We start from the raw sequence: 17,450 nt of genomic DNA on the forward strand, positions 1-17,450 counted from the left end.
TAACTCTGAAGGCTTGGGTTTTTTTGTTTTGTTTAGTTTTGTTTTTTTTCTTCTTCTGGATAGGGATAACATTGTTCATAGCTAGTCAAATACAGTTTTCCTAGCTCTCTAAACTGCTGAGAGGAACTGCATCCATCAATGTTGATAATCTCACAATGTTGTATTGTTAATGTGGACAACATTCTCTTGGTTCTGCTCTCTTCACTCAGCATCAGAACCTGTAAGTAATTCTATGCTTCTCTACAGTCTGACCATTTATGGTTTCTTATAGAATAGTAATTTTCTATAGTATTCATATTTATAACTTGTTTAGCCATTCTCCAATTGATGGGCATCCCCTCAATTTCCAATTCTTTGCCAATACAAAAAGAGCTGCTATGAATATTTTGGAATATGTGGGACTTTTCACAATTTTTGTGATTTCTTCTGGATATAGGCCAAAAAGGGAATGAACATTTTTATTGTTTTGGGGCATGGCTCCATATTGTTCTACAGAATGGTTGGTTTAGTTCACAACACCACCAACAATGTATCAATGTCCCAATCTTTCCACAACCTCTCCAACAATGATCATTTTCTCTTTATCTCATCTTAGCCAATCTGTTAGGTATAAAGTGATACCTCATAATTGTTTCAATTTGCACTTCTCTAATAAATAATGATTTTTTAGTATTTTTATGTGATTTTATATATAGCTTTAATTTCTTCATTTGAAAACTGTCTGTTCATATCCTTTTACCATTTGTCAATTGGTGGTAAAGTCTTCAATACCCACTGATGTATCTATGAACTTTAGAATATTTATTGTGCTACAGAAGCAATTCAAGTGACTTGAAAGAATTAAGACTTCTCTCTAAGAACTTAATCTTTAGGCACTGATTTTAAAAAATTGACTCAAGTTTTAGATAGCAAATAATCTTAATTTTCTTTGAGTGTTATTTTTAAAAATTATGCTTAAATAATTTCATCAAATTTAAGATAGTGACAAAATAAATTATCATTAGAAAAAATAGATACTTATGGAGTGAAAGTGAGGTTTTGCAAAATAGAAAAACACTGGTATTTATATCTAGACCACTCAAATCTTTGGAATGAATCTAATAAAATTTTAACTAGAAGAAATCTTAGTGACCATCTAGTAAAAGCTATTAGCAAAAAAGGAATCACCACTTTAACACCTGATAGGCATCCATTCAGTCTCTGCTTGATGACTTACTAGGAAAGAAAACCTAACTATCCCTTGATGCAGTCATTCTACCTTTGAATAACTCCAAGTGTTGGGAAGTTTTACCTCATATCAGATCTAATTTTACAACTTAAATAATTATTCCAGGCCTATTTCCTCTTCCATGTATTATCCCTTCAAATACATGAAGATAATTATACTGTCTTCTTGAGTCTTCTCTTCTCCAAAATAAACACAGTTTTTTTCAACCAGTTCTCATGGGGTATAGAATGACAATCATTCTGGTTATCTTCTTCTTCACATTCCACATTAAATCATAGTTCTTCCCAGAGCTATTGCAGTTCTTGACCCATAGTAGGGAATTAATGAATGTTTATTTATTGATTTAATGACCTTGGGATGGAAGTTTGAAGGATAAGAATAAGGAAAGTGGTGGTGAGGAATGGGGTTTAAATGATGTCTTAGAGAGGTTCAGAATAACCATTATGTGTTGGGTATAACAGGGTGTGATCACATTAATTTTTAAGTGGAAGATGCCACTCTTCTTCCAAAAGTAGTCTAGATTTTGGATAGAAGATAGGTGTACATGACATAGAAGGCAAATGGTCAGACAGAAGTCTATCATTTCTCTCCTCTTCACACCAAAGACTGGAGGTCAGGTGGGGGGGTGGAAATTGAATCTATGCAAATTGAAGACACTATTCTGGATGTGCTATGACTGGGTCAAAATACATTAGGAATAGAACTCCTTATTTCCATAAAATATTCCTAAGGATTAAAGTGACATAGAAAGTTTCTCTCAAAGCTGGAAAGACAAGGATTTAAGTTTAATTACTGATATATATTGGTTATATTACCCTGGGCAAGTTAAGTTGTAAAGAAAGTACCAACCTATGGAGAGGAAATGAGAAAACTTTAATGCTAATGTATTGTTGGTAGAATTGTGAAAGGATCTAGTAAGAAAGGACAATTTCATTAAATTTTTCACAGAATCGATCTCTGTCATAAACCTAGTATTATTAAACTCACAATCCACAATTAGTCATACATTTAACTAGAACTACCTGTTTCAAACTTTCTTCTAAATAAATAGGCAAGTACAGTGAAAAATAAACTCTTCATTCATTTCTATAAAAATGATTAATCAATTTTCTGATATAGAATGTCTTCACACACACATATATGTATAATATTTTCACACATATATATTTCTGGTTGCATGTATAATGTATAATTCTTTACCACTTGAATCTTTCCCTGTATCTTTCTGACTTTATTCCTTATTACAAAGATTTTTAAAAGAAACTAGAAGAAAAAGGTTATGTGGAACAGTAGATATAGTGCCAGACCAGGAGTCAAGACTTGTCTTCTTCAGTTCAAATTTGGCCTCAGACACTTCCTAACTTTCTGACCCTGGGCAATTCACTTAACCCTGTTTACCCTGGTTTCCTCCTCAGTAAAATGAACTGGAGAAGAAAACTGTAAAAAGGAAAGTCAGTTGCATGCAATAAATTCACTTCATACTGCATAGATTCAATTTCCATCTCATTTCTGACTTCCAGTCTTTGGTGGGAAGAAGAGAAGAGAAATACAAACTTTTGTCTGACCATTTGCCTTCTATGTCATGTTACATCCATCTTCTGTCCAAAATCCAGACTCCTTTTGGAAAAGAGAGGATCTTCCACTTAAAAATTAATGTGATCACACCCTGTCATATCCAACATATAATAAACTCCTTTTAATTTTAGTGCCTTCCTTCTTTTAATTATTTCCTATTTATCTTGTATATAGCATGTTTGTATTTGTATATTATGAACCTCTCTAAGTCATCATTTAAACTCCATTCCCCATTCCTCACCACCACTTTCCTTATTCTTATCCTTCAAGCCTCCTATCCCAAGGTCATTCAATCAATAAATAAACATTCATTGCGTACTATGGTTCAGGAGCTGCAATAAAAAAGCTGGACCTACAAAGAGAGGTAAAGGATAGCTGCTGCCTTCAAGGAGTTCACAATCTATCTACCCTCTCCAATTTGCCCTCTAGAATACCAGTTCCATAGACAACAATTTTTTTTATCTTAAATCTTTTCCTTACTCCTTCTACCTTTTGGCAATCTCAGAGACCTGAATCCTCACCTCTGTACTCTTGATGGTCATCCTTTCCAGTGTTGGCTTTATATACAGTCATTTCTCCAGGATCACTGATCAAGGCAAGCAAGTTGAAATAATCCATCTTCTCCACTGATGCTTCCAGGATATCATTGTCACCTCTATCATTTAAGTAATCTCTTCCTAATCTTACAATTAATCAAAATATTGATGGCAATCATCTACAAACATCTAGGCCATTACTTTTGAATGAGTTCAATACCTGCCTCACAAACTTCTCTCCTCCCTCACAATTATCCTCATACAAGGAGACTTCAACATGCATTATATTTTTTTTAGGTTTTTGCAAGGCAAATGGGGTTAAGTGACTTGCCCAACTCCACACAGCTAGGTAATTATTAAGTGTCTGAGACCAGATTTGAACCCAGGTACTCCTGACTCCAGGGCCGGTGCTTTATCCACTGCACCACCTAGCCGCCCCTCAACATGCATTATTGATAGTCTCACAAACATGCTAAGCACTGAGTTGCTCAACCTTCTCATTTTCATAACCTTCTCCAAATTACCATAGCCTCAGATGAACATGGTATCTAGATATATCCATGACCTAGCTATCACTCACAAATAAACTAGTTTCATTTTCATGAACTTGGAAATTACCTTATCTGACTATAATCTATTAGTTCTCCCTCTGCATTACCAAACCAAACCCTTCTCTTCATCAACACCATGCTTTCTAATCCCTCAGCCCTTACTTTGCCTATTACTAGAGAAGACAACAACATCTTCCAAGGCATCAGCTTCAATTTCTCTTTATCTCTCACTCTCCATATCCAAATTGTTTCCAAGGCCAACTGATTTCATCTTTGTGATATATCTTTTAAAAATTTCCCTTTTTTCTTCTTAAATTGCTTCCACTGAGTACAGGCATTCATCACATAAAGTCTATGTTGTTGAAATAGTCTGCTAATGGTTCAACCTGTCTCAGGTCTCTTCATACTCCAATCCATCCTCCATGCAGCCAATTAAATGGTTTTCCTAAAGCAAAGGTGTGATCAATCAACTCCTTGACTCAATAAACTCCAGAATGAAATACAAAATTCTTCATTTGGTGTTGAAAACCTTCTAAAAATCTAGCTTCTGCCATACACACATATCCTGTCTTCTTACATCTCACTTCCCATCATGTTCCAATGACACTAACCTCTTTGCTGTTTCTGGTAGAAGATACTCTATGTCTTGGTTCAAGGCATTTTCTCTCTCTGTGTCCCCTATGCCTATGATGATTTCCCTCCTCATCTCTTCCTACTGGTTTCCATTGCTTTTTTTAATCTCGACTAGAATCCTATCTTCTAAAGAAAACGTTTCAAACTCCTTTTTAATTTTAGTGCCTTACTTCTTTTAATTATTTCCTATTTATCTTGTAGATAGCATATTTGTATTTGTATATTTGATCGTTTTCTACACTATGTTTCTCTCAGGACAGGGACTGTCATTTGCCTCTGATTATCACAATTTTTCACATATAAGTACTTTAAAACATAGACTGATTAATTGAGAGCAGGAACTCTTGATCCTTTTTGCATCTCCAGAGATTAGTACAATGCCTGGGACAGGGTAGGTGCTTAATAAATGTTTAGTGACTGGCTAAATAAAGGTATTTTCAAAAGAATTTTGACTTGATATAATTTTTTTATGTGATGACTTTAGAACCTAACCTAACTTTAGAACCTAAAATATTGTTCTTCAGTAACTATCAAAGTACACATGAATGCCGTATATGCCGAAGTGAGTAATCATTTAAATTAGCTGAAAATATAATAAATAGAAATGTCAGTAAGTCATATAAAACTCCCTTGGACTCTTAAATAAAAAAATGTAATTAAAATTGATTGAATAGTGGTCATAATTTCAATACTAAGCAACCAATTTTGCAAATAACCAAGAGAAAAGCCTTTAAAGAAATTAGAATTATTTTCTAGACATAAGGAACCAGAGAAAGAAATTTCTTAAGATAAGCTGGAAAGGAAAAGAGCCCAATTTGCAAACCAAAATCATATTTTTTTTTAAAGCTAAGCCTAATTCATAATGAAAAAAAGCCTGAACATATCAATAGATGCTGAAAAAGCTTTTGACAAAATACAGCACCCATTCCTAATAAAAACACAATAGCATATAGGAATAAAGAGTTGTTTCCTTAGAGTAATAAGCAGTATCTCTCTGAAACTATCAACAATATTATATGCAAGGGAGATAGGCTAGAGTCATTCCCAATAAGATCAGCAGTGAAACAAGGATGCCCATTATCACCACTACTATTCAATATCATATTAGAAAAGTTAGCCTCAGCAATAAGAGAATTAAAAAAAATTGAAGGAATTAGAATTGGGAAGGAAGAGATAAAACTCTTACTCTTTTCAGATGACATGATGGTATACCTAGAGAATCCTCAAAAATCACCTAAAAACTACTAGAAATAAATAGCCACTTTAGCAAAGTAGTAGGATATAAAATAAACCCTTATAAATCCTCAACATTTCTATACATGACCAGCAAGATACAGTAGAAATACCTAGAAAGAGAAATCCCATTCAAAGTAACATCAGACAATATAAAATACCTGGGAGTCTACCTGCCAAGTCAGACTCAAAAACTTTTTGAAAAGAATTACAAAACACTTCTCACACAAATAAAATCAGATTTAAATAACTGTACAAATATGAAGTGCTCAGGGATATATTGAGCTAATATAATAAAAATTACAATTCTACCAAAACTAAACTACCTGTTTAGTGCCCTACCAATAAAAATCACAAAAAAATTACTTTAATTAGTTAGAAAAAGTTGTAAGTAAATTCATATGGAGAAATTAAAAAGTCAAAAATTTCCAGGGATTCAGTGAAAAAAAAGCACAAAAGAAGGTGTTTTAGCCTTACCAGATCTAAAATTATATTGTACATAATTAGTCATCAAAACTCTCTGGTATTGGCTAAGAAATAGAGTGGTGGATCAGTGGAATAGACTAGGTGAAATAGCAAAAAATTATCATAGTAAGCAGCTGTTTGATAAACCTTAAGAGTTCAGCTATTGGGATAAAAACTATCTCTCCAATAAAAACTGTTGAGAAAATTGGAAGTTAGCATGGCAGATACTTGAATTAGACTAACACCTCACACCCTATACCAAGATAAGATCAAAATGGATACAGGATTTTGACATAAAAAACATTATAAACAAACTAGAAGATCAAGAAGTAGTTAACCCGTCAGATCTATGGAAAGGGAAGCAGTTTATGACCAAGGAAGAGATGGATAACTTAATTAAAAACAAACTAGATAATTTTTATTACATTCAATTAAAAATCTTTTGCACAACCAAAATCCCTGTAATGAAGATCAAAAGAAATGTAGTAAATTGGGGAAAAGGACTCATTCCTAAAATATACAGAGAACTGAGTCAAAGTTTCAAAAGACAATCCCTTCTCCATTTGACAAATGGTCAAAAGATATACAAATGCAATTTACAGATGAGGAAATCAAAGTGATTCATAATCATATGAAAAATTGGTCTAAATCATTACTTATTAGAGAAATGAATATTAAAACACCTCTCAGACTAGCCAATGTGCCCAGAAAGGGCAATGATCAGTGTTGGAAGGGATGTAGGAAATCTGGGACACTAATACATTGTTGATGGAGCTGTGAACTCATCCAACCTTTCGGGAGAGCAATTTGGAATTATGCCCAAAGGGCAACAAAAATGTACATACCCTTTGTTCTAATAATACTGCTACTGGATCTATACCCTGAAGAGATGATGAAAAAGGGTAAAAAAAAATCACTTGTATAAAAATATTCATAACAGCCCTGTTTATAGTGGCAAAGAATTTTTAATTAAGTAAATGTCCTTCAATTGGGGAATGGCTTAACGAACTGCAGCCTATGTATGTCATGGAACACTACTGTTCTATTAGACACCAGGAAGGATGGGAATTCAGGGAAGCCTGGAAGGATGTGCATGAACTGATGCTGAGCAAGATTAGCAGAACCAGAAAAACATTGTACACCCTAACAGTAACATGGGGTGATGATCAACCTTGATGGACTTGCTCATTCCATCAGTGCAACAAACAGTGACAGTTTTGGGCTAACTGCAATGTAGCATACCATCTGTATCCAGAGAAATAATTGTGGAGTTTGCACAAAGACCAAAGACTATTACCTTTAATTTAGAAAAACAAAAAACCTGTTATCTTATTATGTAATTTTATTATGTCTTATACTTTATTTTTCTTCCTTTAGGATATGATTTCTCTCTCATCACATTCAACTTAGTTCATTGTATACCATGGAAACAAAGTAAAGACTAACAGAGTGCCCTCTGCAGGGGGTGGGGGGAGGGAATCAAGATTAGAGGAAAAATTGTAAAACTCAAAATAAATAAAATCTTTGTAAATAAAAAGGCCTATTTTTCCAAAGAATAAATCTTATCCCCAGTAAAGAACAAATTTAAATCTCTGTATATTTAAATTGTAGGAAGAAGAATTTAAGATGATCACAATACAGAATTACCATATCACACCATTTCCTTCATGAGTTAATAGTGAGACACAACATAAAAGTTCCACTAACCAAAAAAAGAATAGATTGAGATCTACAAGTTCAATTTAAAAAATGAACAGAAGAGGTTCCTTGTCACTCTAGAAGCTTTACCTCCGCAAATGACTTATAGACAATAAAGAAGAAAAAGCTGAGGATATATTGTCAATGAATGGCTGGCTAGAATTCAAAACAGACAAAAAGAGGCTAGAAATAAGGAACAGAACAAAGAAACTGTGAACATATTGAAGAGTCAACCTAACTCATGTTAAGTGGTCATAGAGAGTAGAAAAGAAAGAATTTTTGAACTAAAAAATATCTATTTTCAGAAGGAAGGAGAGTGATAAGAGGGATGAGAAAACAGATAAAAAGAAAAAAGAAAATGTAACAATTTAAGTCAATTCAAGCAACTTGCAGTTAAGGCATGTAAAGGGAAATTGGGTGTGGAAAGCTATGAGAATAGAATAGTAATAAAGTAACATATTAGAATTAAACTAGGAATAAAATGTTGGCTTAAATGAAAGAGATTAAAATAAATTCAAGAGACCCCACAATGTCATCTTTTTAAAAATGAATGCCATGCTGTATAAATTATTTTCAATACTGAATAACAATAACCCAATGAAAATCCAATTCACGTTCTATGTTTTAGGGAGGAGGCAATGATAAATTTAGTGAATTCCATACGTTGGGAACTCAGTTACCCTTGACAGTTATGAAAATTTGATGAGAACTGTGAAACTCTGCCCAGTTGGGATCTGGTGATATAGACTAGGTTATCACTGGGCATAGTAATCAGATCAATACTATAATGGGTGTAATCAGATCAGTACTATAATGGGTGATATTGGGCAAATGACCACTTCTCTAGACATCAGTTTCCTCATCTATGAAATGAGGTAACTTACCTATTTTATCTCCAAGGTCCCTTAGGTCTAAAATTTTGCAATTTTAAGATTCTCTGATAAAAGGATTTCATGATCTCTAGGAGAACCAAAATAATTAACCACAAAATGCACAATTCATCCTCTAAAATTTATAGTAACTACTTTAGAATTTTAATTTGTGAAAATCATAGGCATAAAGTTGTTAAATTTAAATAAATTAAATATGTTTTTTAAATTGAAGGGATTACAGACATTATCAAATGCTGATATCCAGGTATATGAATGTGACTTATCCAAGATAATACACAGAATATATGACTCACAGAAATGTGAGATCTTGTCTATTCACTGCTATCTCAGGGTTCTTTCTATTATATATACTGTCTCTATTTATCATTTATGATATATTAAACATTATTATAAATTCTTCAAAAAATTCCTCTGCAATCATTGCATTATCATTAGAGATAGTCAAAACTTTCTAGAATAAGAATGAACAGGAAGTTTTAAAAACATGGTTGTAAAGTACATTCAAGTTAGCTCTGGTTAACACTATAACTCTGCCATTATTAGAGGACCAACTATCTCAGTGCATATTGAACCAATATCCCTGCCATGAAACTATGTAAGCTATATCCTTTGTCACTGTAATAAAATGTCCCTCAATAAACTTGTTTTCACAGGACATTTGCCCACTCATCTGTCCCAAAGGGGTTGTGATCTTCATTGTTGAGTCAGATCTAAAAACAGGGACATCATTCTAGTTTTGACACATTTAAAGTTCTCTAATGAATAAAGCTAACAAATTATGGCTTCTTGAATTGTCAATTACTTCAGAGGGATTTTTTTTTTGTCTTTAAAATAGGCCTCCTAACTTTCTTTTTAACTACCTCATCCAGAGAAGTCTGAACAAGATTATAGATCAAAGATATACTGGCAACATAAAAAGCAGCTGTTGTTGATTAAAAGTAAATTAAGGACATATGACCAGGTTTTTTATGAGTTTCCTTGTCACATTTTCAATATACTATATTCCCTTTGACTTTGTCCTCACTATTAAACAGTGACCAATCCTGTAGGCATACACAGTTTTCAAACTGTATATGAATGGAAAGGAAGAAAGGAAGCTTCCTTCTCTTAAAGTGAAGTTGTAAATCAAAGGAGGAGGAAGAATTGAGATTGAAGAAGATGAGTACATTGATCTGAGATACCCAGATTGTGCCAGCAGTTTTTTTTAACAGAAAGTAATGAGTGTGACAGTATCATTTTGATAGCACAATCATCAAATAGAAAATTTGCAGAAGGTGAATAAGCATTACTCCAAAACTAACCAGCTACATTTTGAAGAATAATAGATGACCTGATTACAAAAGATTGTGTGACAAATGACCTGAGGCTCTATCTTCAGGAAGACCAAATACAATTCCACAAGAAACACCCAAGTAAAGTTTTAAAATTGTAACTGATTAAGAAAAACAAATCCCTTTGATAAAGTAAGGAATCCAATCACTTAACAAATTTCAGAGTGACAGGACATACAAAAGATCAGAATGAATTATTTTACAGAAAGGTCTGTCACAGGAGATTATGGGTGTGCCCAGGGCAGAGAGTGGAAACCCAGTGCACAGACAGCAGGACTAAGATCCTTGTTTATGGAGTGAAGGTTTTGGAATTAGAACTTGACTGTGTGGGGGCTCCATCATGCTGGAAAAACTCCAGACTGGATACCCAGCACCATTCAGCCTGTGTGGCTAGTCTGGACTGGCAACCCTGATGGTGAACCTCTGGCATTCCTAGCCAGGATGGCCTGACATTCCACCATAAACCACTTGAAGACAACCCCAGATATCTCACCTTTCCCAACAATCCAGGGAGACTGATTTCCCCAGCACTGAGGCTTGTTTGAGAGAGAGAGAGAGAGAGAGAGAGAGAGAGTTCCTGACATTTCCAGATCTAACTGATCTAGTCCAGTGACTGGACTGCCTGTGGACAGCAAGGAGATAGCCCCAGGTGTTCCCACTGCCCCACAATGACTCAGAGAGGGGAGGCTGACATCTCTAGCACAGACTGTAGAAAAAGAGCCTCAGACATTCCTTACCAATCAGTCAACTGAGACACCCCCTGGCATTCCTAACATCAGTGGCCCAGGCCAATTAGAAAACCTCTAGAGTTCTCAATGCCTTTAGGCCTATGAGGAAGCCCCACCCCAACACAAGAACATTAGGATATATAACAAATCTCAAAATGAATTAGAAAGGTGAGAGGAAAAACAGGGCCCAAAGAAAGTTATCTTTTTGGAGATAAAAATGGACAAAACACAAGTTCAGAAAAGGAGAGCAGAAGAGGTTCTACATGAGAAGCTAGGGAGGAGAATATGAATTGGTCTCCGGGTGAGAAAGACTTCTTATAGGAGTTCAGAAAAGATTTTAAAACTCAGATGGAAAAACTGGGAAAAGAAATGCCAGAGAAAATTAACATCTTGCAACCAATCCTTTAAAAAGACAATTGGGCAACTAGAAAAAGATAACAGCTTGTTTTTAAAAAATAGAATTGGCTAAATGGAAAAGGAGATGAAAATGATAACTGAAGAAATTACCTACATGAGAAATAGAATGGGTTTAATGGAAGCTAATGATTTCTTGAGAATCCAAAAATACTGTTAAACTAAATTTAAAAAAATGAAAAAAATAGAAGAAAATGTAAAAACCCTCCTTGGTAAAACAACAGCCTGGAAGATAGATCCAGAAAAGATAATTCAAGAATAATTGGACTACTCAAAAGTCATGACCAAAAAGAGTCTGGATAGCATTCTTCAGGAAATCATCAAGGAGAACTGGAACCTGAAATCCTGAACCAGAGGCAAAACAGGGACTGAAAGAATCCAGCGATAACCTCCTGAAAAGGATCTCAAAATGAAAAGGCCAAGGAATATTGCAGTTAAACTCCAGAATAATCAAATGAAGGAACAAATCTGGTAAGCAGCCAGAAAGTAGTAATTCACATACCTAGGAGTCACAGTCAGGATGATACAGAACTTGGCTGCATTAACATTAATTGAATGGTCTGGATTATAATATTCTAAAATAGAAAAACATAAAATACAAAAATATGATATTCTCAAAACAGAAAAAGAAAATTGTAGCCCAATCTCCCCCCCAAAAAATTTTGAATTTAAAGTTTAAATACAATAGAGATTATCACAAGCAATTACTAGGATCAGGTAGGATTCATGCCAGGTATGCAGGGATGATTCAATTTTATGAAAACAATCAGCATTATTGATCATATCAATAACAAAATTAACAGAAATCAAATGATTATCTCAGTAGATGCTGAAAAAGCCATTGAAAAATAAATCATTCATTTCTATTAAACTCACTAGAGATCAAAGGAATAAATAGATTTTTCCTTTAAATGATAAGAAGTAGCTATCTAAAACACCAGCAAACATTATATGTAATGAGGATAAATGTGCAGCATTTCCAATAAGACTGGGGTAAAACAATTACTATTCAATTTAGTATTAGAAATGTTAGCTTTATTGATATGAAAAGAAAAAGAAATTGAAGGAATTAAACTAGGTAATTAGAAAACAAAATTTTCACTCTTTACAGAAGCCTCAAAAATCAACCAAAAAAACTATTTGAAACAATTAACTATGTTAACAAAGTAGAAGGATGTAAAATAAACCTGCATAAAACATTTCAATATATGATCAACAAAGTCCAACAGAGATAGAAAGAAAAATTCCATTTAAAATAATTGCAAGAGGCAGAGTTAAAATGGTGGCATAAGAATAAGCTTTCCTAGGAGCTCTCTCTAAAATATTCCAAAAACATTAAAATTATGGCTCTAACTAAATTTTCAAGAAAGAAACCACAGAAAGATCCAGTGAGGCAATTCTCCATCCCAAGGTAACATGGAAAAGCATGGGAAAGTTCTGTGGAGGGGGTGGAGGGGCAGCAGCACAGTCAGGATTATCACACTAGAGTGAAGGAGCTCCAATCTTCTGGGAACAACCTGCTGAGCACCTGGGTCCAAGAGCTTGTTTTCTTCTGGAAGCAGAAGCAGTTTCCTGACCTGGCAACCCAGGGAACACCAAGCACTACTTGGAAAATCAGCAGGGAAACATCTGCCAGAATGTGTGGGAGCCAGCTTGGCCCTAAGCACAGCCATGGCCATCAGCATAGCTGTGGCCCTCAGTGCAGCCCAGATCCCAGGAAACAGAAGCAGGTGCACAGAGCCAGTTAGCAGCTCTTCCCAGAATTCTCAGCCCATGGAAGGTAAGTAAGGGGGTGGAGGGAGACTGTCGAGGTCTCTGCTCTGTCCCTGGGACAGGACTCTTGTGCTTTGTCCATATTCAGACCCTGGTCATAGTCTGAGGGCCCCCTTTGGCTATCCACGGGCAGGAGATCAGTCAGAGTCTCATATACTGAGTTCCTTGCGGGGGTGTCACAATAGTACTCACAAGATCACAAAGTACCACAAACCCAGGCACAGGCTGGGGAAATGAGCAAACAGGAAAAAAAAAAGAACCTGACCATAGATAAGTTCTTTGGTCCATGGAAGACCAAAACACACAATCAGAAGATGAGAAAGTTCCAGCTTCTGCATCTAAATCCTCCAGGAAATATTTTGAAAATCAAGTAAGGGAGGTTAAGGAAAAATTGCAAAGAGAAATGAGGGAGATGCAGGAAAAACATGAAAATCAAGTAAACAGCTTAGTCAAGGAGATTCAAAAAAATACTAAAGAAAACAACATACTAAAAACTAGTTTAGTTCAAGTGAAAAAAACAGTTCAAAAAGTTAATGAGGAGAAAAATACCTTAATATGCAGAACTGGCCAGATGGAAAAGGAGATAAGAAAGCTCTCTGAGGAAAACAATTCCTTCAAATGTAAAATGAAGCTAAAAGAAGCCAATGACTTTGCAAGGAATCAAGACATAATAAATATCAAAAGAATGAAAAAACTAGAAGAAAATGTGAAATATCTTATTTAAAAAAACAATGCATCTAGAAAACAGATCTAGAAGAGACAAATTAAAAATTATTGGGTTACCTGAAAGTCATGATCAGGAAAAGAGCCTTGACTTCATTTTTAAAGAATTTCTACCAGGAAATTGCCCTGATATCCTAGAAGCAGAGGGCAAAATAGAAATTGAGAGAATCTACTGATCTCCTACTGAAATATCAAAATAAAATAACCACCAGGAAAATTATAGCCATGATTGAGAACAAAGAGAAAATATTACAAGCAGCCAGAACAAAGCAATTCAAATATTGTGGTGCTACAGTCAAGATTACCCAGGACTCAGCAGCATCTACATTAAGGCCTCTTAGAGCTTGGAATATAATATTCTGGAAGGCAAAAGAGTTTGGAATGCAACTGAGAATCAACTTCTTAAAAAATTGAACATCCTCTTCCAGGGCAAAAAATGGACTTTCAATGAAACAGGAGAATTTCAAATGTTCCTGTTGAAATGACAAGAACTGAACAGAAAGTTTGATCTTCAAGTAGAGGACTCAGATGAATGAGTAGAGAGTGGACAAGAATGGTAAATTATGAGGATTTAATGATGATGAACTGCATTTATTCCTGCATAGGAAGATGATACTGATAATACTCATATGAACCTTCTCATTTATTAGAGCAATTAGAAGGAGCATATAGAGACAAGGCATAGGAAAGACCTGAATTTGACGGTGTAATATATTGTAAAAATGGATTCAATGGGTGAAAAGGAAATGTACTGGAAGAAAGGAAAGGAGAGGTAGAATAGACTAAGATATCTCATGTAAAAGAGTCAAGAAATAGCTTTTGTGATGGTATGGAAGGGGGAAGGGGGGGAATGAGGGAGTTTCATTCTTTTTGGAAATGGCTCAGAAAGGAAACAACATATATATTTAATGGGACAGAAAAATCTAAAGGAAAAAGGAGAGAAAGGGGATGGGAGAAAGGGGATGGGGGGAAAGGAGGGGGAGGTAGGGGATACGGGAGAGGGTAGATCATGGGAGAAGATAGCCATATCTAATACATATTCTTTTTTACTTTTTGCAAGGTAGTGGGATGGATTGCCTGTCAGGGACCAAGGGGATGGGTGGGTTCTGGGTCTCTATGGAAGGGTAATATAGACTTGGGGCCTCTTGGCCCCAGGGCCAGTGCTCTGTCTGCTGTGTCACTAGGCTGTCCCACAGCACTCTTTTGATGAAGGACAGAGTGAAAGGAGAGAGAAGATATAATAAATCATAGTGAGGAGAAATGGATGGAGGGGAATTACAATCAGCAACATCAACTATGGCAGTAACTTCTCTGATGGACTTATGATTGTAACACAGGCTGAAGCACATTTTTCCTCTTTCTTTCACTTTATTTCTTGTGAGGTTTATTATTTTGTGAGGGGAGGGGGGATTATCTTTACTTTTACAATGAGAGTATTTTAGTAATGTACAAATAATTTTTTAAAAATCATGGAAAAAAATAAAGTAATTGCAGATACCATAAAATCCTTGAGAATTTTGCCTGCCAAATGGAGTTTTCTTTAAAATAAATGTATATAATGGGGAAAAACTAGGGGATAAAATTTCAATAAGATCAGAAGTGAACCAAGAATGCCCATCATCATCATCACTATTCTATTTATCATTAGAAATGTAAGAACTAGTAATAAGAAAATAAAAAGAAATTGAAGGAATTAGAATTTAAAATGAGGAAGTAAAACTTACTCTCTACAGATGATATGATGGTATACTTAGAGAACCCTAGAAAATTACCTAAAAGTTTTTTTGAAATCATTAAAAAATTCAGCAAAGAAGCAGGATATAAAATAAACCCACACAAATCTTCAGTATTTCTATAAATGAGCAACAAAGCCCAAGGTCAAGCAATAGAAAGAGAAATTCCATATAAAGTAACTACAGACAACACACCATACTTGGGAATCTACCTCCCAAGACAAACCAGAAACTGTATGAACACACTTACAAAACACTTTTCATACAAATAAAGTGAGCTCTTAACAATTTGAAAAAATGTCAATTGCTCATGGTTAGGTCAAACTAATATAATAAAAATGACAATTCTACTGATATTAAATTACTTATTTGGTGTGATACCATCAAAATACCAAATAACGATTTTACCAAGCTAGGAAAAAAAGAGTAAAAAATTGATCAATATTGAGCAACAAAAGTTCAAGAATAAGAAAGGAACTGATGGAAAAAAATTGTAAAGAAAAGTGACCTAGTTCTACCAGATCTAAGACTACACTATAAAGTGATAGTTATCAAAAGTGCCTGCTCCTGGTTGAGAAATAGAGTAATGAGCCAGTGGATTAGTCTAGGTACAAAAGAAATAGTAGTAAATATAAATAATCTATTGTTTAAGAAAACCAAAAACATTAGCTTCTGAGAAAAGAACTTAAATTTTGACGAATACTGTTGAGAAAATTGGAAATTAGTATGGCAAAAACTAGGCATAGACCCACATCTCACATCCTATATCAAAATAAGGTCAAAATGGGTATAGGATTTAGACATAAAGTGTTATGCCATAGACTAATTAACAGATTAAGAAGTACTTTGTCAGAAAAAAATTTATGCAAAATGAATTATTTTTACTATATTTAATAAAAAGTTCTTGTACTAATAATGCTCCCAAGAATAGAAGAATAACAGAAATCTGTGAAATAATTTCCATAACTAAGAGTTCTGATAAAAGTCTCATTTTTAAAACACATAGAGAATTCAGTCAAATTCATAAGGTTACAAATCATTCCCCAATTGATAAATGGTCAAAGGATATAAATAGTTTTCAAATGAAGAAGTTAAAACAATATAAAATCACATGAAAAATGCTCCAAATCATTTCTGATTAAAGAAATATAAATTAAAAGAACTGAGGTGCCATCTCATCTTATATCTATTAGATTGGTCAAAGTGACATAAAAAAGGAAAATGATCAATAATGGAGAGATTATGGGAGAATTGGGACATTAATGCACTGATGATGGTATTGTGAACTAATCCAACCATTCTGGAGAGCAACATGGAACTATGCCCAAAGAGCAATAAAATTCATACTAACAATACTAGCCTTATATCCAGAAGAATGCATAAAAAATTGGAAAAATCCCACACGTTTCAAAAGATTCCTTGACACTCTTTTGGAAGTTGAGGGGATGCCCATGAATTGGGGAATGGTTGAATAAGTTATGGTATATAAATGCTTTGGAGTACTATTTTTCTATAAAAAAAATCATGATTGTGGGGCGGCTAGGTGGCACAGAGGATACAGCACCAGCCCTGTAGTCAGGAATACCTGAGTTCAAATCTGGCCTCAGACACTTAATAATTACCTAACTGTGTGGCCTTGGGCAAGCCACTTAACCCCATTGCCTTGCAAAAACAAAAACAAAAACAAATCATTATTGGTCGGATTCTAGAGAAGTATGGAAAGAATTACAGGGACAGATGCTGAGTGAAGGAAGCAGAATCAAGAGAACATTGCATACATTAACAACAACATTGTGAATTGATCAACTTTGATGGATGAAGCTCCTTTTACTAGTTCAAAAACCTAGGACAGCTCTGAAAAATCTATTATGGACATTACCATCCACATCCAGAGGAAGAAAACAAAACAAAATAATACAAAAAACAAACACTCTGA

General features: G+C 34.5%; 1 protein-coding gene across 6 annotated transcripts in view; it reads right to left on the reverse strand.

Moving 5' to 3' along the window:
• The window catches only part of SLC25A21 (solute carrier family 25 member 21), a 918,698-nt gene that overhangs the window by 479,143 nt on the left and 422,105 nt on the right, over positions 1–17,450 (reverse strand). The gene's annotated exons all lie outside the window — the stretch shown is intronic.

This window comes from Macrotis lagotis, chromosome 1, assembly GCF_037893015.1.
Source record: "Macrotis lagotis isolate mMagLag1 chromosome 1, bilby.v1.9.chrom.fasta, whole genome shotgun sequence".
Lineage (NCBI taxonomy): Eukaryota > Metazoa > Chordata > Mammalia > Peramelemorphia > Peramelidae > Macrotis > Macrotis lagotis.